Consider the following 27,647-nt stretch of genomic DNA (forward strand, 5'->3'; position numbering starts at 1 on the left):
ATTTGTTCAAGCCTTAAATGTTTGTCCGTAATTGTAGCATTGTAGTTTGTATGTTCACATATGAAATTTCACGTTTATGTTTCACGCATTGCCATTGCTTTTCTTTTACGATCCTAACAATTTACGCATGGATTTTCTTACGATCCTAACGATATGTACATTTTGGCAGGTATCTAGCTCCATACATCTCTCCCTGTCAAACATATGTGCAGTGTATTTTCGTTTGCAGGATAGGTTAAGCGCAGTTTCGACATGGTGGGATCTTTTTGTGTCAGTATAATTAATTGTTCAAGAAATGGCGGTGGAAATGCCTTTATGTGCAAATATTGATATAATAACCATCATATTGAAAGTAAACTTGGAGTCACACGATGATATGTAGTCCTCCCACTACGACTTGGAAAAGCATGCAGTTTATTTGTCTACATATGAAATAAGTTATGATGAACTTCACAGGGGGGTGAAAGTGCACGGTGTTGAGTTTGATGCATCTTACCAATCAATATCGAGAGTCTTATTCTGGTGACATGATGATCAATGCTTGACTGCCGTTTGACAAATACAAACAATGTCATAATAATAATGTCCATAATAATCTCATCATGTAGGTAGCCTACCCGCACTGTATCTGCCAGCTGTTGGTAAGAGCTCATGTGCCAAGACCAGCGTTTGCACATTTGCAATGTAATGCAACAGTTTCTGTGACAAAATCAAATAGGGTTGAACGTGCAATGGAAACCCATTTAACTTGTATTTTTTATTCGGTACGTTGGAATTTAACCGCAAAAGTGATTTTTTATGTGCTCTACGTCATCACGCACAGCCTTTTATCCAACAATAAGACAGTTTGATGGAAACACATCTCTAGTAGGAAAATGCGCATATTGTTTTATGCAGATTTTAGAATATTCGTATGAAAATCTGTTGCCAAGTAGATGGACACCTAGCTCCTGACACATTTGTTCATGTGTCATTAGTGCTGGTGGCCTGTGTTCGAGACTCGCTATGGGAATCACCCTACTCTCATATTCTTAGCAAAATTGTATATGTGGTGTATATATTTTTTAAAGACCATAGAGTTCTCTTTGAGATGCTCAGCTATATAGAATTAATACATACTATTAATTCATGAGATAATGGAAATGTGGTCATAATTCGTGCTCAAGGGGAAATCCTTCACATTCCCATTTTTCAATGACAAACTCATTTAGATCAGAGAGGTGTGTTGTAACTGTTGCTAAATAATGACATTAACATATTTAGCTAAGAATATGAGAGTAGGGTGATTCCCATAGCGAGTCTCAAACACAGGCCACCAGCACTAATGACAAATGCCCTAACCACTGTCCCAATATGAGATATGTCTAGGTCATGCTTATTGGGCCAGTATAGTTAGACCCTGTACTGTCCAGAAGAAACCCTACCCCTCCTCCCTAGGCAATTGGGTAGATCTGAAACAACTTGATAAGTGTAAGGCTGTAAGCAATAGGATGAATGCACTTTGAAGTAAATCTCAGCTCTGTTAAAAGTAAACTCAAGAAAAACTTMTATTGATCGTAGTGATTCAGAAGTATCATTAAAACAGGTTAATGTGCCCCACCAACATTAGACAACTATACTGAAAGCCCTTCAATTGCTGAAATACGTCAATGAAATAAATGATGAGACTAGTCAGATGAACTCGTACATGACATGGACATGGTGGCGTAGCAGGAAGATCGGCGCACCGTGAACCAAGAGGTTGTGAGTTTTAATCCCAGGTGAAGACTGTTGAATAATAATTACTTTAGAAATGAACATGCACAATTTTATAATTTATGTCAAAGTGTGTCAGTTGAAAACACCGTAGGTGTCAGTATCTCTAACCTTGCCGGCAGACAAAGAGCTACGAATGGATCAGTGGTTCACCAATCAGGGCCTTGACTGGCCCCGGCAACAGTAACAAGGCGTGATGTGTAATGATACKATTTTCTGGTGGGGAGAACGTTTCTTTGGTTCCATCAGGCGACGTCATGACAACTGATACACAGAAATGTTTTTGCAACGTTCCCATGAAACGTGTCTAGAACATTAATATCTTGTGTTCTGAGAACATGGCAACCATGTACTGTGTATGTTTGGTGGGACGTTAATGGAATATTTTCSTAACCCTCCGAAAACTGGACATGCATGTTCTTGCAACATCCCATGAAACGTATCTAGAACATTAGTATTGTATATTCTGAGAACATGGTAACCACAATCTGGGTATGTTCTGTTTGACATTCTACAAAGGGTGGGTCTAATTCTGAATGCTGATTGGTTAAAAGTGCATTCCAGCCGGTGTCTATTCCACAAGTTACCACCCCTATTTACTCTGTTCCATCTGTTCCATCCACTGTCTCATCAGCCCAGGCACGGAAGTTCTAAACTTCATCTCCACTATAAATGGAACATTTAGAACGAACGACTGGGTCYCGTCCATAGACACAGAACAAAAAGACTGAATGACTGGGTGGCGTCTCTGGCAACCGAACTAATAGAACGAACAATCAGCCGGCTTGGCTTTGGTAGCAACCCTAGATTTGTTTCGGGACTATATCTTGTGGAACGATGAAATAGTATGAATAAATTAATCAAAATAACATTTTTTATGAAAATATGTCAATCATTATTTGAATATGTTGGTAACCCGTTGTATAAAGTGATAATGCCCTCGAAGCCAGTGTTTGGAGGATATATCGGCATGGTTTGCCAGCCCTCAACTTCGTATCGGGCTTAACAACACCCGTGACAATATATCCTCCAAACACCGGCTTCTCGGGCATTATCACTTAATTAAGGGAATGTTCTCCTAACTATGACACCAAAACATGCTAACATAGAATGTTCTCCTGACTAACAGAATACTGGAAATTCAAACATTAGAGGAACATTACGGGTAACAGTACAAAAACATTCTCTCTACCCTAGAATTATTAGCTGGGATACTGTACACTTTTGAAAGCAGTAAGTCACACAAGAACAGAACAGATGTTGTGCCCAAACAGAGTTGACAGGCACTTTAATGTCTTTAAAGAGCATATTGTGTGTCATATTGTGTTTCTGCATCAGATGGATCAGAATGACAGAGTTTCGAGCTGCACTCATATTACATGCATATAATATCAAAGGATCCCAGCTGTCTGAAAGATCTCTCTAGAGAGCCAGGTGATTAAATCTTGCTCTCTGCAGGCGTATCACACAAGAGTTAAGCCACTCCATCAAATGGGTCCCATTGCCTGGGTGATTTGTTACTGATCAGATGGTGAAATTGTATCTTCCTCTAAGTGGGGATGTAATCAGTGCCACACACCTATGACTCCAATACCCTTGTTTTAGTCCTTCTGAGAATCACAATCAAAAGTGTTTAAACTAACTGCAGTGCAACCGTTTCCTCTGACACATTGTCTGCTGAGGTAAGCCTATCTACCTAATGAAACAGTGTTCTTAAGATCCAAACATATAGGAGAGGATAGTATAGGAAAGGCATATGATGTTATAAGGAGGCAGGATCACTACTTGACCACTAGATGGCGTTGAACGCTCATGTAATATGAAGTTACTACGGGGAAAGAGTAAGATTAGGAGACAGAGGTACAGATGACATCATTCATGGGGTAGAGAGAGAGGCACTCACCTGAAGTCTCTGCTCTCTCCATGGGCCCTCCACCGCCACCATTCAAGCTGGCTGCATGGCCGTTGAGGAGCATGTGGTTCTGGCCCCTGGAAGACTGGAGGACTGACAGGAGGTTTCTGTGGAGGTGGTGGTGGTGAGGAGTCGGCACTGGCTTCAGCAGCTCCAGAGGAGAGAGGAGAGGCTGGATGACCGACCTGTCCCACTGGCCCTGCTTCTCCTGGGGACACTGAAGGGCCTCACTGGGCCCATGGGGAAGGCCAACCATCATCTCTGTCATCTTCTCACTCAGCCGTGCTTCGCTGCTGCTACTCTTCATTATCCTTAGTTTGTTGAATTCCTCTTCCTCCTCAACTTTGTTAAACGCATGGCTCTCAAGTGCACAATCCTCATTGTGAGCTGAGAAGTCATAGTTGTGTTGGTCGTCCTGCTCTGTGGGCATCTCCAGGTCACCAGTGCCAGATCCAATCTCTGACTGTTCAGCCGTGTGTTGCCCAGTGTGTGCCTGGAGCCTGTTGCTATTGGAGGAGAGGGAGCCATTACACACACTGCTGTGCTGCTGGAATAACCCAGTCAATCCCCCTTGAGACCTGTCCATGTGGGCTGAGCCAGCCTGAGGCGACAGCACCCAGTCTGGCCTGAGAGACAGATCCAGAGGCTCATACTGGGACTTCCTGGTCCTGGGTGTGACTGCAGAGCCACCAGTACCTGTCTCCCCCTCACTGTCCCGGTCACTCCCCTTGACTCCAACACGGTCCTCCCCCTCAGAGCTCCCCTGTCCTCCCCCCCGAGTGCTGACCATACCTCCCCCTGCCCTCCTCTTTCTGTCCCCTCTCAGAACACTTGATGTCAGGCCATTGATGAAGGTCTGTATGGATTGATGAAGACCTTGTGGCTTCACACTCTTGTCCTCCATAGCTGGAGGTCCTCCATAGGCCTGGTGCAGGTTGGAAGGGTTAGGCAGATTGGGTGCTAGCCTGTCCATGTGCAGAGTAGTTGGGTTTCTCCTGTTCTCATCAGGATCCTCCAGCCCACTGTAGAGGTCAGAAGTAGGGCTCCGGTCCTTGGGGCTGGGGGGCTGTGGGGACGAGGGGTCTATGTTGTCCCTGGTGTCATGGTTCCACTGGGGGTGGTGGTGGAGGTGGTAGCCTTCCAGACGGTAACTGAGAGAAACTGACTGTGGGCTGGTGTAGTCACTGGGGGGACAGCTGTAGGCCTTCTCCTCACCTGTTAGAGCTACAAGACAGAACAACGGCACAGCCTGAATCAGACAGTCTCGATTACCAATCTTTCACATTCATATTTCTCTGGATAGTTGTCAGTATGTGCTATATTTCAGAGACAATTGTCTGACTTGTACAACTAAATCATCGGCAATTCTGAAAACCAACCTAAAGAACCTGAGCGATTGGATCATCTCTGTGAACTTGGGAAATGTGTGTGTAAATATGGTCGCCATGTCTGAACATGAACAATGTGTGCAGCGCCACACAATACTGAGTTGAATGATTTAAGTTGTGCTCTGCAGTAAATCAGGCTTGTAATCAGCTTTCAGGCCAAGCGATGCATCATCGCACAGTATGGAGTGCAGAGCACCACACGCAATGAATTTACTCAAAGATGTTAGCAGCAAATAAGATTCTTTATAATGACATACTGTAGTAGCTATCTTCTAAATGAAATGAAAGAGGGGCACATGTTGCAGACAGAGGGCCCCATTCTATTGAAAGCAACTAACTGGGTTTCCAAGTCAAAAAGAACATTCTTTCTCTGCAACGAGAGAGAATTTCAGTTCATTTTTGCAGAGTGAGGAAAATTATATTATTGGCTTTTCCCCATAAACTTGGTGAGCAACTTGGATTGACGTTTCACCTGTACGATGTTCATATCAGGCCAAAGTCACATGTCCATGAAGCTTGTGTTAAAGTAATTTGTGTACCTGTCCTAATATGGACTCTGTATACATGAACATTTCCCACCATGTGTCATGTTAGGTTGAGCTGTGTAATAACAGCCTTTCCTATAGGGTTACATAAACTTCCATAATTTTGAGTTAGTGCTTGTCTGAGAGATCCTTGGCTGTGTCCCAAATGGCACCACATCCCCTATATAGTGCACTACTTTTGGCCAGGGCTCTGGTCAAAAGACGTGCTGTATATAGAGCATAGTATGCCATTTGAGACACACCGCTTCAATTCCTCTGTCTTTAAGCAGCCCAGCTGTTTCGGTGCCATTCCAATTACTGTAAAAGTCATCCGCCGCCATTAAGCCACAAATATTGGCAGTTTATTGTCCAACACTCTCCTGGCATTTGAAGGTCAGGTCATATATTATACTGTGTCTTTTAGGGATGTGGCGTCTGGGATGGCGAGATAAAGCCCAGCGCTGTTCATTTAATTCTATGCATATTGATGCCTTATTGTTCTTCTTTAATGGACTAATATCTGACTTACAACAGTGATTCCTTCCCCTTGGCTGAAATATACATTTTATAACAACCCCAGATCAGACCTGACCCTGAGGAATTTCTCCCTGAGGTCAATCTCTAATGATCTATAGTTGTTTGTTATGCTGTCTCCAACTTTAATACTAACACCATCCATCATTTAATGATAAATGATTTTATTTTTAAAGAGCCTTTCTTTAAATATCAGAATTTTAAACGACATAATATAGCTAGAGGAGAGAGGAATATGAATGAATTGGATGGAGCAGATCATAAAGCCCCACACTAATAATGAGGTAGAAAGCACTGCTAGTCACATATAAATGACCTTGAACTACACACAGTCAACTACACACAGTGTGTGTGTGTGTGTGTGTGTGTGTGTGTGTGTGTGTGTGTGTGTGTGTGTGTGTGTGTGTGTGTGTGTGTGTGTGTCGGTGTGTGTGTGTGTCCAGCCAGGACAGTGAGCAGGTAAGGAGCCTCCTCAGAAACACCACACCCATTGTCTCCCCACTGGGCACAGACGTCAGTTCAACGCATAGTTTTGATTTACATTAGATTGAGTTGTCAACTAACGTGAATAACAAAAAATGTTACTATGTTATTCGATTTAGGTAAAAATTCCATTACCTTGATCCAATCAGTTTTCCAAGTTGATTCAATGTCCTCACATTGAAAATGTTGGTTGAAATCAAGTGGAAATAACGTTGATTCAACCAGTTTTTGCCCAGTGGGTCCAGTAACAAAAACACCTCCTACTGCTTAACGGCCGTCTTTCAGACAGACAGACACACTAGCTAGGTTTCTATCCAATTGGTGACAGATTTTCATGCAAATATTAAAACATTTGCATGATGAAAATATGCGCATATTCACACCAGTAGTGTCACCAAACTAGCTTGTTGCGGATAAAATAAAATAAACATTACCATGAAATTACCAGCAGGCCTAAAACGCAGAACACAGACATATGTGACCTTATCTTTGGCCACTGTCTCTTTCATAAACACATTTGCTCGCTAATACCCCCCAGAGCAGCAAAACCAAACAAAGATTCAACACCCGACTCTCCCCTTTTCTCTTGTCTTTGGACGGGTGCCATCTTTGTAATTGTGTTGTTCATGCTAACTTAATCAGTTTTAGATTTACTTACACTGCTGAGGCCCACATTATGTGCGAGAGTAATTTTAGCGCTTCGATTGATCAACCAAACTCCAATTACTGTATCATTACAGGGCCCTGCCTCTCTCACCTAACACAGAGGATCATACAATGAAGTGATGCATATGAGTTATACAGCCTGCGATTAGAAATGCAAAATAAGAACTCAAATAATGTGCTGTGGCAAAGCATCCAGCTGGTGGGGAAAGTGATTCATTTCATATGGAAATGCATTCTTTATTCAATGTATTCACCCCCCATGTATACGGACACACATGCACACACACACACATACACACACAAACACACATGAGTGTGCACACAGACACGTGTACACACACACATGTACACACACACACGCATTATTGTTCTATTATAAAAGTATACATGCAGTATAAACTAAAGCACCTAAATGAATAAACCTAGGTGGTTTGCTTTAAGATGAAACCATCTGAGAGGAAGAGACACAAGACTGCTGGGGAGAAAATAAGTGCACCAGATGTTCTTTGATGTTTATAATAGCATATATTATTAATATTAATTAGACCACATCGTCAATGACGCATTTGGGACGTTTCCAAGTCAATTAAGCCAAATGGCATTCAGGAGACGTGGAACAATATTTCAAGGCAGGTGTTCACAACTCCCACGGTAAATCTTTTTATCAGCGGCTAGGAAAACAAGCATTTTGAGCTTCGTTTGAGCCTCATACCTCTTATCTGCAATAATAATTAAAAAGAGGATTAAGGGACAGAAGTGAGAATGGGAAGTCAAGCCAAAAGGTAATCCGGTTTACAAATCAGAAATCAGAAGTGTTCAAATCTACTTGTATAGGCCCAGTTTGTGCATTTAAAAAAAAACAGCTATGGTACACATTTAAAGGGATTGTTCAGCGAAATTACAAATGTAGATGTTTTTTCTGAACTATCCCTTTAAGCATCATCAGATGGAACTAGAAGTTAGAACGATTAAATACAGTTACACTGATTTCTATACCCCTAAACATGATCCTTCCTTGTCTCTCTGTAACCACTCGTAACGTGTTAACATGTATACAGTAGAAGTAGCGTGAAGGCCGGGGAACGGAACAAAGACTAAGTGAGGARGATATCATTACATGCTCATTGACCTTGGGGTTAAGAGTTTGAATAGGACTAATGAACAACTGTCAGAGGATTTCAGGCATGTTTATGTTCCCAATTCAAATCCAGACACTCTGATGTAGGTCAGGGGCCTCTAAAGCACTCCCATTAGTTTATCTTTTTAAAACGAGCAATTATTCACGATCTAAGATTAGAATTAGACTTTTTCATCTGTCTTGATTAGATTTTAAGAACACCATTCTCAACACTAGCTACTATCCATATGAGTAAACAGACCATAATCTAACATGTTGACACTTGTATCACTACTGTATTTGGACAACTTTATCTGCATGTACTGTATCTAGTAAAGCAGTCGTTAACTCTGACAACTGTATKCGCTATCCATGTTGGAAACATCAGTATAACTTCATGACTACAGCCATTTTGGATAGGAATAAAACGGACACTTATTCAGGGCTAATCAATGTGTCTCAAGCTGAAACATCTGGCAACAATGATAATTCCTCAACATCTCCTGAATTAGAACTCCTCCAGCCACTGTAATACTCCAGCCCATCGAGACACACTCGATCAGTTCGCAGGCGCAGCAAACTTATCCCATTCCTAAAGCCCCTCATCAAGACTTGCACTTAGTGCCTGTATGTTCTCCATATGTGTAGGATTTACCTATCTGTCCCGCAGCAGACCTGCGTGTTGAGCCGGGGCCAGCAGTGTGTGATTGTGTTAATTAGTCTGTCATTGTGAGCACGGGGAGCAGCTGCAGAGGTCTCGGGGATATATTGTCAGAGCAAAACAATGCAGTCCTTAAGCCCCTGAGTGAGTCCTCCATTACACAGGAACTAGGGGAACAAGATGAGGAGAGGCGAGCCGGGATCCATCATTTAAAGAAGCACTGACGCCTGACCTTTAAAATGAATTAGTTTCCATGCTTAATATCGACTCAAATTACACTCTGATACCGAACGTGGCAGCCCAGACTTCCTCCGATTCATTCTCAGCTAGCTTTTACAAACATGGGCCTGTAGTATTGGCTGGGGACTGGGGAAGCAGGAGAAGCTGAAAATACCATAGATTGTAGCTGTTTTGTAAAGGGCTGTGGCAGGATTACCCTTAAAATGCTGGTATTTACATGTGCATACAAGTATAAGTAGACAATATGTCAACAAAACATTTAACAAGATTAGACCTGATCCATTTATCTCTGTTTCACGGCCTTCATTTGGGGAAACAGTGGATCAAATCCCCCAAAACCGTGTCAGAGACACTGACTCTCACCAACCCTGCTAGAAGATCAAACCTGGGTTCAAAGACTATTTGAAACATTTCCAATACTTTGCGTGTTTGCTTTAGTCTACCTAGAGTGCTCAGGTGCCTGGTGGGAGTTTGCACTTTGGGGATGTTTCTATTGGTTCCATTGCAACACGCGAGCTCAATCGACAACAGCTAAAGTATTTGAAAGAATTCCAAATAGCATTTGAACCCAGGTCTGTAAAAGATCCAGAATTCTAAGCTAAGGAGGAGATGAGGAAGCTTATATTTTTATTTGAAAATACTAGAACTGCAGCTAGAATCCAGACAATGTGTTAACAGGATGCCATGACACGAAAAGCATGCACCCAGGGAGTCAAATCATCAAAATCACCAGGTGGAACAGAAGACTATCAATAAAAATACCATGTGGTATATCAAATCATAAAAATCACCAGGTGGTATATATCAAATCATTAAAAACACCAGATGGCATGCATTAACATATTGTGCCCCGTAGGAAAGGCAAGGGGTTGGAATTGGACTGATATAAAATAGCAGAGGCTAATTATCTCTAGCATTCAACATGACAACATTAAAGTTAATAAGCAAAGAAAGGCCTTATTATTACTGATTATATTTTTTGTATGAATATGCTGCTGTACTGACCCTGTGCTTCAAGACAAGTTCACCTGAATACATTAGTGAAGTTTAGCCAAAGGCATAGTTTTATCTCCTAATGGAACGGTGCAGTTGTGTTCCATTCTAGTCTATGCATGATGGGAGGGATAGCAAATGGTATACATTTGGAACATATGGCCGATTTATGGAAGTTCTCAAACATCCTCTCTATATAAATGTTCTATATGAAGTCCTCATATGCTGGTCATCTATTTGACCTTGACCCTGGAACTGAGGATACGTCAGTTACTGTAAAATATTGACCATAGAATACAGAATGCATTAACAGACCTATAACAAATAATTTAGAAAAACAGAAACAACAATGTCTTAAACAATCTGCAACCACTAAGTAAGGAAAGATGGTTATGTACCTGAGACTGGGGAGGAGGGTAGGCTGCTGTCATCCTGGGTACTGCCAGTCTGAGAGAAACATGGTCCTATGAGGCTCTCCTGCAAGACATGGCTCAGTCCTGGGCTGCTAGGCCTACTAATAGCCTGGTTCTCTGGGTCGCTCACAGACGCTTGTCGCTCATCTAATGACACCCTCCGCTTAGCCAGGTAGGCCCGCTGCTGTTCTTTAGCTGTGTATAGGTCTCCCTGATCTACAGCCGGTCCTGGTGCCATGACCTGCCAGCCTGGGTAGCTGTTGAGGTTGTCTCCCTTGTTGGCAGAAGCCTGTAGTTGATACTCCCTGCTGCTGGCAGTCAGAGGAGGCACCAGATTATTCAAGCGCAACAAAGAGCGATTATTCTCCCCCTCAGTCATTGAATCGTGTCCTGGTGCCAGCATCCTACCCAGCATCTCTTTCACCTTCATCCCAATGCCAGTCGTGGCGAAGATCTGCTGGAACTCCGAATGGCCCGCTCTCTCAGCGGAGAGGAACCTGCTGTTGAGGCTTGAGATGTACTGGGAGTAGAGGTGGATGTAGTGGGCATCCTGGGCTACACTAGTCATGCTGACAGATACCCCCGGGTCAGCAGGGAGCTGCTTGTTCTTAGTAGCCAGCTTGTTGAGGTGGACCTTCATGTGGTTCTTGAGGAACCAGGGTTCTTTGAATCGCCGGCTGCAGATCTGGCAGCAGTGCTCGAACGAGTCCTTGTGCTTACGCATGTGTCCCTTGAGGAACCAGGCCTGACTGAAGGTCTGACCGCACACCTCGCAGGGGAACTCCCCACCAGGGTGCTTCACGCCCCGACCGCTGCCCAGCGCGGGCCTCTGAGTCTGGGCCGACTCGGAGGCGATGTGGGTCGTCTCCACATGGCTGATGAGCTCCTCCTCATGGGAGGTGGCGAACTCACACAGGGTGCACTTGTAGGGCTTGTGGAGGATCCGGATGTGGCGCTCTAGCTCCTGCTGCTTCCTGAACTTGCCCTTGCAGAAGGAGCAGCGGAAGCCTGCAGAAGGCTGGGCCTGGGTGTGATCCTCCTGGCCTGTGATGGTCATCTTGGGGGAAGTGGATGGCAGTGATAAAGTCTCTATAGGGCCAGAACCTGTGAAGGTCAAGGGGAGCTGGGTGGTGGTAGAGGCAGGCTTGGGTTGCTGGGGCTGGGCTATGTGGGGTCGTGGTGGCTGGGGCAGACCACCTAGACCACCCCTGATGTGCCTGTCCCTCAGGATGGCCCTCTCCTCCAGCTCATGGAGCAGTCTGTTCTCCTCTCTGATCCGGCCACGGCCTTTCCCAAGGTTGCCCTGCTTGTGAGTGCGCAGGTGGATCTTGAGGTTGCCCTTCTGTGCTGCCCGATGGTCACAGTAAGGGCATTTAAAGGGCTTCTCGCCCGTGTGCGTGCGCATGTGCAGCGACAGGATGCTGTTAAAGCGGAAGCGCTTGCCACACAGTTGGCACGGGTACTTCCTGTTCTTGCGCGTGTCTTCCTGGGTGCCATTGACCTGGGTCATGTGACCCTGGTTCTGTACCCTCAGGAACTGTGGGAAGTGGTCCACCCTCCCATTTATGCCACTCACAACCCTGGCTGAATCCATCAGCTGATTGGCTAGCAGTGCCATCTGGCTCCTTTAGTGTGACTGTCCTCGTCCAATGGCGTGGCGGCTTTATCTACTCAGGGATCTGTGGACTGTTACAGTATGGCGGTCAGAGATTGGATGTCCCAGAGTCCTTCAGAAGCTTCTGCTTGTGGTTGATGGTATAGCGACCTTTGATACCTTTTCCTCAGAGATGGGAGTTGGACACACCTAGGCACATAATAGAAACTTCCACCTAAAAAGAGAAAATCATAGAAAAGACACATAAGGCATGAACGTGAGCAATAAGTGCAATAGAGCCCTCATATTACATACAACATTTACAGAAAACTCAAAGTGAAAATGATGAAGTATTCTATTGAAGATTTGGTGGAAATGTTCTAGTTAAAGGCCCAGTGCAGTAAAAAACAAATTTTTACGTATTTTGTAAAATATATTGTAAAACAGCTGAAAACTAACACTCTAAAAGTGTGAAAGTTGGTCAGTGTTATTTCCTCATACTTGCTGGTTGAAAATATCAGCAGGTTTGCATGGGCGGGAGTTTTGGCTTGCCTGTTGACATCACCAGTCGATAAATTGGATAATAGACCAATAACAGCTAGTTTTCAGTTTTCCCCTCCCCAGTCAGACCACTCCCAGACAGTCCTAGAATAATTATTGCTTGAGAAATATTTTTTTTCTAAAAGCTATTTTAGTTTTTTGGAAAACTATTACAGTAACGTACTTAATTGTTACCATGAAATGTTTAAATATTGATATAAAAATGGCTGCATCGGGTCTTTAAACATATCTGACAAATTAAGTATGTATGTTGTTAACATGCTTTGATCATTTCAGCTAGGAGATAATGCACCTGAAATAGGTAATCAAGCAGAGTAAGACAAATACTGCGTGTTTCTTATTCCTGTCTTTAGTATATTTGTGGTCTCACCTTATTGTTGTAGGAGCTAAAAAGCTGATTACGCCTAACAACAAAGTCTTCCTCTCCATTTACAGTATACCAATACTATGATGTGAGATGGAAATCTTTCTCTTGGTCTCATTTTAGACTGACAGTAGGTAGCTACAATACTTAGCAAGCATAAACAACACAGCACCAAGCAACGTATAAAACCACGTCCTACAAATCCTACCAGATATTTCACAAATATTTCAAATTGTTGTACAACTAAAAGCCAAAAAACAATGAAACATAACCTCTTCTCCACCGACTCATTTCCTCTCCATCTCTATGTACTAACAAACAAAGAGGCAAGTTCAAAACGTGCTACGATGGCATAGGTTACATAAATACTAAAAACAAAAAGTTCTATATAAGAGTTCTTTGGCTTGTAACCATAGCAGATACCTTTTTGGTACTATATAATATAGAAAAATATATATAATTACAATCGATATAAATCAGAATTAAACAACAGTTGGACTGATCCTACAGCCTTCTTAGACTCAACAACCTTGAATCAATTATCAGCCGACAAAATATTCAATAAAAACAGAGATGACCCCAAAATATACATTAGACACTGTTAAAACATTAGTACGGAGAGAAGCACCAGGAATGAACGGCTTTCCCATAGAATTATATTTAACATTTTGGGATAAAGTAGCGCCCCTACTTACACAAATGACAAAACACCTCACTCAATTCAGTACTTCCTAGTTCCATGTATCAAACAGTTATTTCAGTTATATTAAAATCAGGAAAATCTGGAGAGTCCCCTGCTGATTACAGACCCATAAGTTTAATACATTGTGACAATAAAATAATAACAAAGCTCATAAGCAATAGAATGACAAAAGTCTTATCAGACTTGATACATATCAATCAAACAGGGTTTATTAAAAATAGACACTTACAAACAAATACAAGAACATGTTTTAGTTTAATACAATACGCAAAAAAACAAGATATTGTCACGCACTGGCCTTAGTTATCTTTGTTTTCTTTATTATTTTTAGTTAGGTCAGGGTGTGACATAGGGGATGTATGTGTTTTGTATTGTCTAGGGGTTTTGTATGTTTATGGGGTTTTGTTCAGTCTAGGTGTATGTAGGTCTATGGTTGCCTAGATTGGTTCTCAGTTAGAGACAGCTGTCTATCGTTGTCTCTGATTGGGAACCATATTTAGGCAGCCATATTCATTAGGTAGTTCGTGGGTGATTGTCTATGTGTAAGTTGCCAGTGTCTGCACTTATTGTTTGTATAGCTTCACATTCGTCGGTTTATTGTTTTGATTAGTTTGTATAGTGTTCGTTTCGTTTCATCTTCATCTGATAATAAAGAATATGTATTCATTTCACGCTGCTCCTTGGTCCTCTTCTCTTCCACATTACGACGATCGTGACAGAATCACCCACCAAACCCGGACCAAGCAGCGTGATACAAGGCAGCAGCAGCGATCGCAGGACTATTGGAATTGGGAGGAAATATTAGACGGCGGAGGACCCTGGGCACAACCAGGGGAATATCGCCGCCCCAAGGCAGAGCTGGAGGCAGCGAAAGCAGAYAGGCGCCGGTATGAGGAGCTYGCACGGCAGAGCGGCTGGCAACCKCAAAAATGTCTTGGGGGGGGGGGSRRRRSGGGAGTGTAGCTGYGTCAAGTAGGAGACTTGAGCCAGCTCCCCGTGCTTACTGTGAGGAGCCGAAGATGGAACCAGAGCCAGTCGAGGTGGAATTGGAGGTGAGTAAGGGGAGTGAAGCTGAGACTGTGGATGAATTAATGGGGAAATTGGAGGAGAGAGAAATGAGGGATTTGCATAAAGCATAAAGCATAAAGCACCGCATCCGCTTGAAGGAGCGTGTGCGGGATTTGATGTCACCTGAGTCAGCTCTCCATACTCGTCCTGAGGTGCGTGCTAGCAGTCTGGTGAAGACTGTGCCAGCACCACGCACCAGGCCTCCTGTGCGCCTCCCTAGCCCTGCACGTCCTGTGCCAGCTCAGCGCACCAGCTCTCCTGTGGCAGCCCCTCGCACTCGCCCAGTGGTGAGTGTTCCCAGCCCAGTACCACCAGTGCCAACACCACGCACCAAGCCTCCTGTACGTCTCCAGAGCCCTGTACGCACTGTTCCTTCTCCCCGCACTCGCCCTGAGGTYCGTGCCCTCAGCCCGGTACCACCAGTGCCGGTACCACGCACCAGGCCTATAGTGCGCCTTGAGAGTCCAGTGTGCACTGTTCCTGCTCCCCGCACTCGTGTGGAGCGTGCTCTCCAGTCCGCTACCTTACACGTGCGGTCAACACGTGCACCTCCTAAGGTAGGTATGCTGCGGCTTGACGGGAGTTCAGCTTTTCGCGACTGTTCCTGGCTCCCCGCACTCGCCTAGTGGCTGCGGGCGTCTCGGCGGAGGTCCTTCGCGCGCTACTCGGAACCCGTTCCCAGTTTCCACGGCACCCTCCTCACCACGCCAGCCTGAGGGCCTGCCCCTATCTTGGCTCGCAGCCTCAGCACGTCAGAACGTCTCGGCCGAGAGGCTGCCGTCTGCTGCCCCAGCCGCCAGGCCCGGTGGCCCAGCTGCCGTGAGGTCCTTGACCAGCGCCGTCTGGCTGCCCGTGGCTGCCAGCGCGCCCGCATCTGCTATGCTCTGCACGCCGATCTGTGCGCCAACTGCGCCATGCGCTGCCAAGCATGCCCGGCCCACTGCCTGCAAGCTGGCCCCAGCTCCTTGAGGCCCTCTGCGCACCCGTCTCGCTTCTGCGACGCCGCCAGCCCCAATCCTGAGTCTGTCCGCCCCGCCCTGCCCAGCGCCGCGTGAAGCCGCCATCTGTCCCGAGCCATTAGAGCCGTCCGTCAGTCAGGAGCCGCTAGAGCCGCCCGCCAGCCAGGAGCCGCCAGAGCCGCACGCCAGTCAGGAGCCGCCAGAGCCGCCCGCCAGTCAGGAGCCGCCAGAGCCGCCCGCCAGTCAGGAGCTGCCAGAGCCGCCCGCCAGCCATGTGACCTGCCAGAGTCGTCAGTCAGCCATGACCTGCCAGAGTCCGTCAGTCAGCCATGACCTGCCAGAGTCGTCAGTCAGCCATGACCTGCCAGAGTCGTCAGTCAGCCATGACCCTGCCAGAGTCGTCAGTCAGCCAATGACCTGCCAGAGTCGTCAGTCAGCCATGTACCATAAGACCTGCCAGAGTCGTCAGTCAGCCATGACCTGCCAGAGCCGTCAGTCAGCGATGACCTGCCAGAGCCGCCAGCCAGTCATGAGCTACCCCTCAGTCATGAGCTGCCCTTCAGTCATGAGCTGCCCTTCAGTCATGAGCTAGCACTCAGTCATGAGCTACTCCTCAGTCCGGAGCTGCCTTTCAGTCCTGAGCTGCCTTTCAGTCCGGAACTACCCCTCAGTCCGGAGCTACCCCTCAGTCCGGAGCTACCCCTCAGTCCGGAGCTGCCCCTCAGTCCGGAGCTGCCCCTCAGTCCAGAGGCACAGATATAGGTTGATCAAACTTTCGACCATCTTAAATGGCATTTTCTATTCAAAACTTTGGAAGTTTTCAACTTTCCAGCTGAAATAACAAATGTAATAAAAGTATTATATAAATGTCCTAAAGCAAAGATATACACAAATAATACATTATCTGATGAAATTGATTTAGAAAGAGGCACAAGACAGGGATGTCCTCTTTCCCCCTCATGTTTGCACTGTCAATTGAACTGCTTGCAGAAAGAATTAGACAGGTATCAGTATTGGTAAACATGAATATAAACTAAAAATGTTTGCAGATGATCCTGACCAATATTGAAAACTCAATGCCCCCTTGTAAACAAATATGTTCTGAATACAATAAAATCTCAGGATCTAAAATTAATGTGTGGAAAAAAAGGAAATAATGGCAATAGGAAAAATATAAATAATAATTATACAGCAATCCTTTAAGTGGACCACAACATTTTTTAAATACATAGGATGCTTAATAAGTGACAAAAAATATATAAAGATAACTTTATCCCGTTCCTTAACAATATGAAAGCAGATCTAATTAAATGGAACAATCTTCCTATAAATCGTACAGGTAGAATAAACCTTTTCAGAATGGCATGGCTCCCAAAGTTTTTATAGTTATTCTCAGTAATACCAATTACCCCACCGAACATATTCTTGAAAAAAGTATACTCGGTCATAACAAACTTTATATTGCTAATAAAACTCATAGAATAAAAAGGAGCGTTTTACATCTTCCTAAGTCTGAGGGTGGTTTTAATCTTCCAGACTTGAAATTGTATTAACTCGCCACCCAAGGCTTGCGATATATAGTTAAATGCAGTAAAGAGGAACAATGGGTACATAATGAAGAGGTGCAATCTTTTCACGTGTCTGTTTTCAAAGGATGGAGCAAAGAACATTAACAACTTCATAATTAAGAACATTAGAACAACATGGAAGAACCAATATCACTCCCTACATAGCATTCCCAGAAGGCATGGATTATTGAGTCATTGTTCATTTTACACTTAAGACATGACTCAGCCATTTTGTTGTACAATTCATATTTAAAAATCTATACATTAGTTCATAGTGAATTATATGTACATTCTATGTCTTTAGATTTTCATGTGGACCAATGTATCTGTGAATTCTAAAAAGCTATCCAAGGATTGTTCCACAATGACTCAATAATCCATGCTTTCTGGGAATGCTATGAAGTCCAAAAGTTATGGGCGGAGTTAGAATGTTGGCTGCCAGAAGTATTACAATGTAAATGTACTTTTAACCTGCATGTCAGCATATTTCAAGACATGGTATTTGAGGGTGCAATGAGATACCCGATGGGTTGGACAATACTTTTCTTGTCAATCATCTTGAAAAAACGTATACTTAAAAACTGGAAATCAACCAATCCTCCGTCGTTAACACAATGGAAAGGTCAAATGCTTTATTATCTAAATGTTGACAGTGTGTGGGCTATGGAGAGAAACAAAATGGTGCAGTTTGAGGCCATGTGGCGGAGAGTGATGCTGGAGATGGGGGTATGAGCAGGTGAGTCTGGGGCTGGGCAGGGTGATGTTGTTGATGTTTGTGTTTGTATGCTGTTGTTTGTATGTGTATGTTTTGTATTGTTTTAGTTTTTTTTACTTTTTCTGAAGGTTTTATAAAGAACCATTACATTTTACAGTTGAGTAATTCAGCAGAAGCTCTTATCCAGAGTTACTTACAGTAGTGAGTGCATACATTTTAAGTGCATTCATTTAACAACATATTTATATGTATATGTTCTTATTCCATTCCTTTACTTAGATTTGTGTGCATTAGGTAGTTGTTGTGGAATTGTTAGATTACTTGTTAGATACTGCTGCACTGTCGGAACTAGAAGTACTAGCATTTCGCTACACTCGCAATAACATCTGCTAACCATATGTACGCAACCAATAAACATTTTATTTTATTTGATGCTCAAAAGGTTCTGAATAGAACCTGTCTGGTGCTATTAAGAACCCTTTTCTGATACTGGCTCTCATGAGGACCGCCACAGGAATGGAAAACCCAGAGTTACCTCTGCTGCAGAGGATAAGTTAATTTGAGTTACCAGCCTCAGAAATTGCAGGCCAAATAAATGCTTCACAGAGTTCAAGTAACAGACACACCTCAACATCAACTGTTCAGAAGAGACTGCATGAATCAGGCCTTAGTGGTCGAATTGCTGCAAAGAAACCACTACAAAAGGACACAAATAATAAGAAGAGACTTGCTTGGGCCAAGAAACATGAGCAATTGACATTAGACCGGTGGAAATCTGTCCTTTGGTCTGCAGTCCAAATTGGAGATTTTTGGTTCCGACAGCTGTGTCTTTGTGAGGTGCGGTGTGAGTGAACGGATGATCTCCGCATGCGTATTTCCCACCGTAAAGCATGGAGGAGGTGTTATGGTGTGGGGATACTTTGCTGGTGACAATTCAAGGCACACTTAACCAGCATGGCTTCCACAGCATTCTGCAGCGATACGCCATTCCATCTGGTCTGGCCTTAGTGGAACTATCACATGTTTTTCAACAGGACAATGACCCAAAACACCTCCAGGCTGTGTAAGGGCTATTTGACCAAGAAGGAGAGTGCTGCATCAGATGACCTGGCCTCCACAATCCCCAGACCTCAACCAAATTGAGATGGTTTGGAATGAGTCCGACCGTGGAGTGAAGGAAAAGCAGCCAACAACTGCTAAGCATATGTCAGAACTCCTTCAAGACTGTTGGAAAAGCATTCCAGGTGAAGCTGGTTGAGAGAATGCCAAGAGTGTGCAAAGCTGTCATCAAGGCAAAGGGTGACTATTTGAAGAATCTCATCTCATATTCAGACCCTTTGACCTTTTCCACATTTTGTTACGTTACAGCCTTATTCTAAAATGGATCAAATAAATGTTTTCCTCATCAACCTACTCATAATAACCCATATTGACAAAGTGAAAACATGTTTTTAGGAATTTTTGCAAATGTATTAAAAATAAAAAACAGAAATCCCTTATTTACATAAGTATTCAGGCCCTTTGCAATGAGACTCGAAATTGAGCTCAGGCGCATCCTGTTTCCATTGATCATCCTTGAGATTTTTCTACAACTTTATTGGAGTCCACCTGTGGTAAATTCAATTGATTGGACAGGATTTGGAAAGGTACACACCTGTATATATAAGGTCCGACAGTTGACAGTGCATGTCAGAGAAAAAAACAAGCCATGAGGTCGAAGGAATTGTCCATAGAGCTCTGAGACAGGATTATGTCGAGGCACAGATCTGGGGAAGGGTACCAAAACATTTCTGCAGCATTGAAGGTCCCCAACAACACAGTGGCCTCCATCATTCTTAAAAGGAAGGAGTTTGGAACCACTAAGACTCTTCCTAGAGCTGGCCACCAGGCTAAACTAAGCAATCGGGGGAGAAGGGCCTTGGTCAGGGAGGTAACCGAGAAACCGATGGTCACTCTGACAGAGCTCCAGAGTTCCTCTGTGGAGATGGGAGAACCTTCCAGAAGGACAACCATCTCTGCAGCACTCCACCAATCAGACTTTTATGGTAGAGTTGCAAGACGGAAGCCACTCCTCAGTAAAAGGCACACGACAGCCCGCTTGGAGCATGCCAAAAGGCACCTAAAGGACTCTCGGACCATGAGATAAAGTTTCTCTGGTCTGATGAAACCAAAATTGAACTCTTTGGCCTGAATGCCAAGCGTCATGTCTGGAGGAAACCTGGCACCATCCCTACGGTGAAGCATGGTGGTGGCAGCATCATGCTGTGGGTATGTTTTTCAGCGGCAGGGACTGGGAGACTAGTCAGGATTGAGGGAAAGATGAACGGAGCAAAGAGATCCTTGATGAAAACCTGCTCGAGAGCCCTCACCAAGGCGAAGGTTCACCTTCCAAATGGGACAACGACCCTATGCACACATCCAAGACAACACAGGAGTGGCTTCGGGACATGTCTCTGAATGTCCTTGAGTGACCCAGCCAGAGCCCGGACTTCAACCAGATTGAACATCTCTGGAGAGACCTGAAAATAGCTGTGCAGCAACGCTCCCCATCCAACCTGACAGAGCTTGAGAGGATCTGCAGAGGAGAATGGGAGAGACTCCCCAAATACAGGTGTGCCAAGCTTATAGTGTCATACCCAAGAACGCTCGAGGCTGTAATCGCTGCCAAAGGTGTCTCAACAAAGTACTGAGTAAAGGGTCTGAATACTTATGTAAATGTGATATTTCATTTTTATATTTGTAATACATTTGCAAAAATTTCTAAAAACTTGTTTTTGCTTTGTCATTATGGGGTATTGTGTGTAGATTGATGAGGGGGGAAACAATTTAATCATTTTTAGAATAAGGCTGTAACGTAACAAAATGTGGAAAAAGTCTGAATACTTTCCGAATGCACTGTTGGTTCTACAAAGAAAACAATGGTGTCATATGAAGCTCTACTGCTTTCTCTGTAATATGTGTAGTATTATGATTTCAATAACATTTAAAAATATAAACATGAATATAGAAAATTTACTATTTTTGATTTGCCATTTTTTAAATATATATTCTTGAAAATAATGTATTCTACGGGCATATCAAAGTTCCAGAGTGGGATCTCTGCTACTTTTAAAGATATGATCCAATTTGTCAGGATTATCAACAGAGTGAATGTGAAAATGGACTCAAAATGGTCGCCCTCTGCTGGTGATCAACAGGAATTCAGCAAAAAAATTATAATATCTCGGAAATCAGTTCCTAAGCATTCTCAAGAATAAAAAAAATAGACATATGTGATCAATGTAATCAAGGTATGAAATTATTGCTATTTTCAAATATAATCTCTTACTGGGCTTAGTTAAGGTCAAAGTTCAGTGTACAAATTATTATAATTATGTTCCGGCCCACTGACCATCCGCTATGACCTAAAATCAGCCTGCGGCTGAATCTAGTTGCCTATCGCTGATTTACATTATATTGTTACACACAGATAATGAGCTAGCCTACTAGCTAAAGTCCAAACAGTACTTTGGTCCCAAGTCTAATCAGGAATCTACAATACAAAGTATAGTATCAGTTTTGCTTTTAGATAATGATTAAAAATATTATATGGACAGGGGGGTATTGATCCTAAAATACAACCTAATCTTCCTGAAGCTAAGCACATTTGACAGGTGTGAGAGAAACATTGAAAGACATCCACCTCATGTTTGAAGAAGCGCTGTCCTGATCATCTAGGTGTGTAATCACAAGGCTTAGAACCATGATCAGGTACTAGTTTATATGACAGGCTGGATAATGTGGTGGTGGAGGGAGACAGGGTCCCTGGCGAAGTGAATAGGCAGACCTGTCAGGTGCTATCTGTCAGAGTGAATTACACTCTTTCAGGGGGAGATTGAGAGAGAGGGTGATTGGTATTAAGCATTGTGTGATGTGATTGTGCTCCCAAGATGTGGCCGTGCATATACACTGAACAAACATATGAACACAACAAGTAAAGTTTTGGGCGCATTTTTCATGAGCTGAAATATAAGATCCCAGAAAGGTTTCATACGTAAAAAAAAAGCCAATTTTCTCTCAAATTTTGTGCACAATTTTTTTTTAAATCCCTGTTAGTGAGCATTTCTCATTTGCCAACATAAACCATCTACCTGACAGATGTGGCATATCAAGAAGCTGATTAAACAACATGATCATTACACAGGTACACCTTGTGCTGTGGACAATAAAAGGCCACTCTAAAATGTGCAGTTTTGTCACACAACATAATGCCACAGATGTCTGACGTTTTGAGGTTGCGTGCAATTGGCATGCTGACTGCAGAAATGTCCACCAGAGCTGTTGTCAGAGAATTGAATGTTAATTTATCTACGATAAGCCACCTCCAATGTCGTTTTAGAGAATTTGACAGTACTGTACATCCCGCCGGCCTCACAACCGCAGACCACGTGTATGGCGTTGTGTGGGCGAGCGGTTTGCTGATGTCAACGTTGTGAACAGAATGCCCCATGGTGGCAGTGGGGTTATGGTAGGGGCAGGCATAAGCTACGGACAACGAACACAATTACATTTTATCTATGGCAATTTGAATGCACAGAGATACTGTGACGAGATCCTGAGGCCCATTGTCGTGCCACTAATCCACTGCCATCACCTCATGTTTAGGCATGATTATGCACGGGCCCATGTCACAAAAATCTGTACACAATTCCTGGAAGCTGAAAATGTCCCAGTTCTTCCATGGCCTGCATACTCACCAGACATGACACCCATTGAGCATGTTTGGGATGGCGTGTTCCAGTTCCTGTCAATATCCAGCAATTACGCACAACTATTGAAAAGGAGTGGGACAACATTCCACAGCCAACAATCAACAGCCTGATCAACTCTATGCGAAGGAGATGTGTTGCGCTGCATGATGCAAATGGTGGTCACACCAGATACTGACTGGTTTTCTGATCCACGCCTCAACCTTTTTTTTTACGGTATATGTGACCAACAGATGCATATCTGTATTCCCAGTCATGTGATATCCATAGATTAGGTCCAAACTGTAACTCAGTCAAATCTTTTAAATTGTTGCATGTCTCATTGATATTTTTGTTCAGTATATATGCTAATGCTATGCATTTTTTATGTCCCTTATTAGGTATGCTCATTGACTAACTGCTAATACAGACCAATGACACTTCTAGAGCAGGTATTCCCAAACTGGGGTACGGGGTACGCGCAATGCCGTCGGGGGTACCCCTAATAAAAATGTGATTCACATTAAAAAATATATAAACATCATTTTTTTTCACATTTTCAAACAGTCCATTTATATTTTCCAACGGGGCTATACATTTGGGGGAGTTTTTTTTCCCGCCTGAGTAGCCTCGATTCACTACCAAAAATTTAATTAAACAATCTAGTGTTCAGCGAAATAACAACACAATGTCAAATACAGGTAGCCTAGTCAAATAATTAACATCCAATCACATTAACCGTTACTCTCCACTAGCGTCCGTATGTAGCCAAACATAGCTGCTGCTCATGTTGGTATCTGTACTGATGGCGCAAAAGCCATGACAGGGAGACATAGTGGAGTGGTAACGGCGTGCAAGCAGTTGCTCCCGACGCCACTTGGGTTCACTGCAGCATCCACTGAGATGCTCTTGCTGCCAAGGGAATGCCTGACAGCTGGAAAGACATTTTGGTCACTACAGTGAAAATGGTTAACTTTGTTAAAGCAAGGCCCCTGAACTCACGTGTATTTTCTGCACTATGCAATGACATGGACAGTGACCATGTAACATAAAGAAGTGCGCTGGTAATCAAGGGGCAATGTATTGACACTGTTTTTTAATTGAAAGATGGGCTTAAAGTTTTCTTTACTGACCATAATTTTCACTTGTCTGACCGCTTGCATGATGACGAGTTTCTCACACAACTGGCCTATCTGGGTGATGTTTTTTCTCGCCTGAATGATCTGAATCTAGGATTACAGGGTCTCTCCGCAACTATATTCAATGTATATATTCAACTATATTCAATGCAACTATATTCAAATTGAGGCTATGATTAAGAAGTTGGAGCTCTTCTCTGTCTGCATTAACAAGGACAACACACAGGTCTTTCCATCATTGTATGATTTTTTTGTGTGCAAATTAACTCAAGCTTATGGACAATGTCAAATGTGATATAGCAAAGCACCTGAGTGAGTTGGGTGCGCAATTACGCAGGTACTTTCCCGAAACGGATGATACAAACAACTGGATTCGTTATCCCTTTCATGCCCTGCCTCCAGTCATCTTACTGATATCTGAACAAGAGAGCCTCATCGATATTGCAACAAGCAGTTCTGGGAAAATTGAATTTAATCAGAAGCCACTGCCAGATTTCTGGATTATTATATTATTATTTGTGCCTTGGTCCTATAAGAGCTCTTTGTCACTTCCCACGAGCCGGGTTGTGACAAACTCACACTCATTCTTATATTTAATAAATGTATCGTGTGTGTGGCAGGCTTACAATGATAGCAAAAAACAACATTTGAGAGTGTGCTGACCCTGGTGCTAGAGGGGGTACAGCTGGAGGTTGAATGTTTGAAGGGGTACGGGACTATAAAAAGTTTGGGAACCACTGTACTAGAGCATTGGACAGATTCTCAACAGACATTGGGCAGATGTAAAACCAATTGCAATCAAAATTCTGATTCTAGCATGTTCTAATTTCAAGTAGGGGTATGGTTTATGATGCAATGTTGCACCTTTTCAACTGTGGAAAAAGAATACCATGTTGGCTGAGCCTGCAATTGCTTTCAATTAACAACAAACAGCAACCTAAGCCAAGTCCTATAACAACATAGTACCACACTAATGTTGTGACCTACACTTTTTTTTACATGAATGAAGAAGAACATAAACAGCAGTCACAATAGTTGGCCCACTTGGATAACCCAGAATCCTTGGCTTAGCCTTGTGTCATCATGACCATGAAAGAAGACATGTTGTCAAACTTTTCACATAAACGTCTGATTTAAAACTTCTATGGAGATACAAAGGACTCATAAGAATTACTCATTGCAAAAAATGTAGCTCATGTATAAAAATCGACATTTGAAAAATCTAAGTACATATAGGCACCCTGCTTATCCATTGTGCATATCCACCCCACACAGCCTGTGGATTGTCAAACTGTTGATAAAGACCCTTTACTAAAGCAGAGGATAGGCCTACTGATAATGCAGCTGACCGCCATGGCCTAGCCCTAGACAGAAGATACTCACAGCTCTTCTGACAGGGGGATTAATGAAACCCTATAGGAGCTTCACTGTAGGCCCCCAAAAACCCTGACTGAGACAGAATGGCCTAACCAGTCCCATTCATTACTGCACCACTACAGCGCACAGAAAGAGCACGTGAGTAATAGAGAAGACTCATATACGCTTGTTGTGCATGCAGTATCTTTACCAGTCTTTTGGGAAATATCCAAATTCTAGTAAACGATATGTCAAACAAAGGAGGCAAAGGGAAATGCCTTCATTCACAACAATGCAAGACAATGAGACAAGGATCATGGTGGTCTGTCCTCACGCTGTGTAATTTGAGGTACACATACAGTACGTTCACAAAGGCCTGTTTAACATGGCTTTTACTCAGTGTTTGCACACATACGGCATGTGTGAACAGCACCATCAGGAAACACACACAGTGACAAACACACAGTGATATTAAATCACTAACGTGTAAACAGTTGCGCTTGTTTGCACAGACCAACTGTTCATTCTGGACAAAAACAAAGCTCTGGCTCAAATTACAGGAAGTGCTAACACTGAGACAGACAGGGAGGGGACGTCTTTCACCTGAGCAGTGGATCAGTGTGTATCTGCATGGGGTAGTCCTCTTCAGATGGTTAGACTCTTCAGATGGTTAGACTCGTCAGATGGTTAGACTCTGCAGATGGTTAGACTCTGCAGGGGAACAGCCCTCTCCAACCATCTCTAACACAGCTCAGAATAGCATAACTCCAGAACACGGCCAAATCCTTCATGTTCACCAGCATGCCGCTGGGTGCCCTTTTTTCATTTTGAGTTCCTGCTCCCTGAAAGATCCGTGCACGGCCCTGAGTCAGTGTACGTTATGTTTTACTTTAAACGTTCGGATTTACTATAATTATGTCTTGCTTGGCAGGGATTTGTCATCTGTTGTGATACACACTACAGAGCACCATAAGACCCAATAGGGGCGGCAGGTAGCCTAGTGGTTAGAGCGTTGGGCCAGTAACCGAAAGGTTGAATCCCCGAGGTGACAATGTAAAAATCCGTTGTTCTGCCTATGAGTAAGGCAGTTAACCCACTGTTTGCTGAAGACGTGGATGCCGATTATGGCAGCCCCCCCCCCCCCCCACCTCTCTGATCCAGAGGGGTTGGGTTAAATGTGGAAGACACATTTCAGTTGAATGCATATCCCCTTTCCCCAAGAAGGAAATGTATATTTGAAGACTATATWTCCTAAATACTATATCCACCAATTTTTCACATTTGTGCCTTTTTATCAGAAATTATTGCTTATGTGTGTGTAAAATATAACTGTTCTCCAATTTTTTTATTAATAGATTTTAGATGTGTATGAAAATAGTTTTTTTGCAAAACGCTATGTATGTTCTTATCCTGTATATGTGACTGTGATATGTGGTTGTCTCACCTAGCCATCTAAAGAGGCACTTACTGTAAGTCACTCCGGATAAGAACATATTCTAAATGACTCACATTTAAAATGTAAATGTTTTACGTACAGATCTCATATTACTGTATTGAGTATTTTTTTCCAAACATTAAATATTGATGTCACAAATGTATCATTTGCACAGTTATTTATAAAGAAAATTGTTATTTGTTACTTTTGTAGGTGTAAAACCTAGCAGGACTACCTACACTATATACACACCATATAATCAAATTAGTTTAATCGGCTATTTCAGCCACACATGTTGCTGACAGGTGTATAAAATCGAGCACACCGCCATGCAATCTCCATAGACAAACATTGGCAGTAGAATGGCAACTGAAGAGCTCAGTGACTTTCAACATGGCACCGTCATAGGATGCCACCATTCCAACAAGTCCGTTTGTCAAATTTCTGCCCTGTTAGAGCTGCCCCGGTCAACTGTAAGTGCTATTATTGTGAAGTGGAAACGTCTAGGAGCAACAATGGCTCAGCCGTGAAGTGGTAGGCCACACAAGTTCACAGATCAGGACCGCCGAGTGCTGAAGCGCAGAGCGCGTAAAAATCGGCTGTCCTCGGTTACAACACTCACTACCGAGTTCCAAACTGCCTCTGGAAGCAACTTCAGGACAATAATTGTTCATCGGGAGCTTCATGAAATGGGTTTCCATGGCCGAGCAGCCTAAGATCACCATGCGCAATGCCAAGTGTCACCTGGAGGAGTGTAAAGCTCGCCGCCATT

The 27,647-nt window shown here is 43.4% G+C and overlaps 1 pseudogene; it reads right to left on the bottom strand.

The window, feature by feature from the left end:
* Window positions 1-3,193: 3,193 nt before the first annotated feature.
* On the bottom strand, window positions 3,194-15,850 carry LOC111952218 (zinc finger protein 536-like; annotated as a pseudogene).
* Between the last annotated feature and the right edge of the window lie 11,797 nt (window positions 15,851-27,647).

The sequence above is a fragment of the Salvelinus sp. IW2-2015 genome, linkage group LG26 (genome assembly GCF_002910315.2).
Source record: "Salvelinus sp. IW2-2015 linkage group LG26, ASM291031v2, whole genome shotgun sequence".
In the NCBI taxonomy this organism is placed as follows: domain Eukaryota; kingdom Metazoa; phylum Chordata; class Actinopteri; order Salmoniformes; family Salmonidae; genus Salvelinus; species Salvelinus sp. IW2-2015.